A 4,430-nucleotide genomic window follows, 5' to 3' on the forward strand; every position below is an offset into this window, starting at 1 on the left:
AATAGCAGAGCCATTTGGAAATCTAGGTAGCCTTATGGAAGTCTTTTCTGGAAGCTATATTTATTTTTTCTACTTTTACTACCTTTACAGAAACAATGTTGTGTATACAGAGAAGGACTGGGCATATTTTACCAGGATATCTCTGTGGGGTTTAGTGTTGCTTTTCAAAACCTTTGTTTTCATTGGAAATGTGGTTAGATGATTGAAACCAGAACTTGTAATGGTTACTTGCTGCTTGAAGAGGTTGGACACCTGAAGACTGAAGGCTTGGGCTCTTGCCCCGGCTTCTCCATTCCTAGCTCTTAGATCCTGGACGAGATTCCTCATCTCTCTGAGCTACCATGTCCCCTCTTTAACATGGGCATAATACTATCCACCTCACCGAGTTGTGAAAATTAATTGATTAATCTGCATGGAGAGCTTTAGTAAATGCTGAAGTAGGAATCAAAGTTACTCATTCCAGTATTTAAGAATTTTGAAGTAATGGTACACATCTAGTTCATGTTTGTTGCTCAGGATTCATGATTTTAATCAAATCAGTCTACACACTATTTTCTTTCTCTTCTTTTCCCTGTACAAATGTGAGACTCATCCTAGCCTTTGAACATGCTGTTTCTTCTATTAGGTATACTGTCCCTGAACTTCTCTCTCTACACAATTCCCACTCAACTTTTGAAGCCCAGTTTAAATCCCAAACTTCCATGATAACCTGGGATTCAAACCAAGAGTGGGAAAGGGATTTGCCCAAGTCCACACAGTGATTTTGGGCTTAATCACATGTTTTGCTGCATACACTTAGCATTGTCTTTGAGTTTCCTTAATGCATTGGCTCCATATAAAATTTTGAAAAGTAGAATTCCAAAAGCAGTAAAAATCTTTGGATATATATAAGGTTTGCTTGCTATTGAGCTTCTAAGGCGAGAGTTATCTCCGTTAAATTGTGTTATTGTTAATTGTATTCCTGACAGAGTCAGTTAAACACTGACAATCCTCAAACCACTAACTAGTCTTTAACATAGGGTGACATTGTAGAGGATTGTTTTAAATGAATCCCTTCCTTTTGGACAAAGGTTTGCTGTAGACACCCACCAGTGTAATTCTCAGTTAACAAAAGAATAATTTTTAGCGCATTGCTCAAAAGTGGCCTTCGAGCTCTAAGATGAGAACATATCTCCAAGGGGCAACTAAAATACAGGCTGCATTTTGCACCAGTATTATAAAAGGATGCTATCAGGAATTATCTCTCCACAACTCAATTAGGGTTGAGGTGTGAGGACACTTGGTGTGAGGACAGTGACATCATCCTCAAAAGTAGCACGCTCCACAATAGGGCAAAAAGTTAGAGCTAGCTCTCTGGGCTTGATAGATCTCCATGCAGGCTGACTTGCATAGATTACCTTTTGTCTTGATGTTGGGAGCAAGATTCTAGGTGGAAAAGGGAGCCACATTCCTTTCCACTTCCCTGGCCACCACAAAGACTACACTTTATTGATTTTAGTCTGAAAAGAGCCCTTGAAGATCTGAAGTCTAACTCTGTCATTTCAGACTAAAGTCTGGAGAGGGCAAGTAACCTGGCAAAGTCTCCATCATTGTTAAAGTGGCAAAGTCAGGACTAAAATCTACTTTCTGACATCTATTTTAAGTCTGGAGATATGAAATTTATTGTTTTTCCTAAAATATAATATGAATTATGATTGTCTAAAAATCTTCAGCAGATCCCTGTTCATCATCATCACCTTCATAAATCCCATCAAATCTACCCTAACTTATTATTGTGTACCATCATTGCCGTGTGATGAATCTCTTTTGTATGGCCTTTCTCACCATGATCTTGTAACTCCCACCCAAGTGATTGGTAGGAACTGTGCAAATAGGGTAATTGTGGCCCACCAAGGGAACTGGTCAATTTTGCCATCCAGCTGGGCTTGAAATGAGCCATCACAGAGGCAGGAAAAAGGAGGATCCGACCACCACCAAGGAAGAACATCCAGGAGTGAAACGTATCCTTTGGACCCAGGATCCCTGTGCTGAGAAACTCCTGAAACCAGGAGATCGAGAGAGAGAGAGAGAGAGCTGTAACACAGAAGACAGTGAGAAAGAGCGGCAGAGAAATGGCAGCAGGAGAGACTGGCAGGGGAAAGCACAGTGGGCTTCCCAGCCTACCCCACGGATCGAGAAAGCTGAGTGCCTTTAGGCGGAGGCTTACTGGCAGAGTGGGGTGCCTCTGGGCACTTGTCAGCAGGGCTAAAAGAGCTTTGTAACATTTTCCTGAGCAGGGCAGAGGCTGAGGGCCAGGGAGAGGCCTGCCTGCGAGCACGGCTGGGAAGAGGCTGTCCTGATTGAAGAACTGTATCCTGAACCTGAGTTGTAATCTGTCACTTCTCTAATAAACCCCTATTAAGACATGAGTATTGTCTGTGAGTTCTGTGTGGCCATTGCAATGAATTATTGAACCCAGCAGAGAAGTAGAGAGTGCCGTGGGAGGGATGGTTGGTGTCAGAATTGGTGAAGATGGCAGAGAGGAGGTATGTCTGACCTCTATTTCATAGCAGTTAGCCATGGGCTGTTGATTTTGATTCTTCTTCCCCTTTGTGAAGTTAGAGAAGGTCAGACTCTGCTGCCACACCATTTTGACAATCACCTACCAGACTCTATCTTCAAATTGCAGCTTCTTAAATAGTTTCCAACTATGTCCAATCCTCTGTGCCTTTGATTTTGCTCTTCCCTTGACCTGTATGACACTACTTGACAAAATCCCTTTAAGGGCAACTCAGATACCACATTCAGTTTTCATAGCTCCTTTGGTTGATTGAGTCATTATCCTTAATGATTGGTTTATATTTTATTTCAGGCAGTAATCATATCTCTTCTTTTCCCTCCCCCTAATTTGTGAGTACCCAGAATTCGAGAATGATGTTTTCTTCATCTTCTACAGTTGTTGTCACTAATATAAGTTCTATAAATGCGGGTTGAATTTGAATTTGCCATTGGTCAAAGTCATAGGACAAACCAGTAACTGAGGAAGACAAGAGCCCAGATCTTCTGAGTCCCAGGTCTGGTGCCTTTCCATTCCAGTTTGCAAGCTGACTTTGGCTTCTATTTTGATCTTATCCCTGGCTTCACACTGGACTATCCAAGCCAGCAGTTCATGGCCTGATTAATAGTAAAGGATGAACCATTCTTATTCATCCTGCAACCTTGGGAAGTCTTACATCTGGAGTTCCCAATTGCAAAGCTCAAGCCCTTCAACTGGGAGTTTGTCTGGCATTTAAAATTCATGAATGTCTGTCAATTCAAACTTCTGCTGAGCTAAATACAGTTTCCACATCAAGTTGCCCCTCTAGTCCCACCCAGTGAGTTCTCAGAGAATCATGTAACAATGACTGTCTCACCCATTAGTTTTCAACATCTGTGATTTACTCATGCCCAGCTGTCAGGAACATGCAGAGAAAGACACAATAGTGATAAGACGCAAGACAGACGGAAGACCCTGTACTCCTATTCCATCCCTGTGACTCAAATGCTAAAGCATCAGAAACTCTAACTGGTTTCATAGTTTCCTTCAGAGGTGTAGTGGGTTATTGCCACTAATCACTAATCACTGTTTCTAATAGAAACATTATCTGACTTGCATAAGATAAATGAGGAAGAGTTATCCTCTACCCCAGTCATAGCCTTAATATTTGAGCTTCCTGTACTTTGGTAGCTGGATAAAGCCAGAGGTTTTATACAATTTATATGGGTTCCCTAGAATATTCTGTATATACTGGGACCTCTTGGCAAACCTGGAGGAAGCTTTTCTGCTATCTAATATGTGGCTTAAAATGACTTCCTGGGAATATTACTTCCATGAAATGTTACTAGGTATTTTGAAGTGAAAGGTAATGCTGCTAAATAATTTGAGAAACTCTAAGTTAAACCATATTTAACCCTCCCTGCTATCTCTTTTAAGGAGCCCTAATAGCGCAATGGTTAAGTGCTCGGCTGCTAACCAAAAGGTTGGAGGTTAGAACCCACCCAGGGACTCTCAGAGAGAAAGACTTGGCAATCTGCTCCTGTAAAGATTACAGCCTAGAAAACCCTATGGGGTAGTTCTACTTTGTCAGCACCTAACAACAACAACAAGCTATCTTTTTACACTGAAGAAGCCCTTTATTATGATGATACACTTTGTAATTGCCCTATAGCAGGACAGAGTTTGTGGTTTATTTGACCATTAAAACTTTTTCCTCCAAGGCTCTGGTAGAACTAATGGTAACTGGAGTACATTAAAACAAGCAAACAAAAAAGTTACAAAACAAAACAAAGAAACACTGACCTATCCCTTTTACTCTTTTTTCTTCCCATACCAACCTTGCCTAGTTACTTCTCTCTTTCACATTCTCTTTCCTAGTTTACTCCCATTTAGCTTATTTCTTTTTTTTTTTTTT

This window comes from Trichechus manatus, unplaced genomic scaffold (assembly GCF_000243295.1).
Source record: "Trichechus manatus latirostris isolate Lorelei unplaced genomic scaffold, TriManLat1.0 scaffold00016, whole genome shotgun sequence".
NCBI classification, from domain to species: Eukaryota; Metazoa; Chordata; class Mammalia; order Sirenia; family Trichechidae; genus Trichechus; species Trichechus manatus.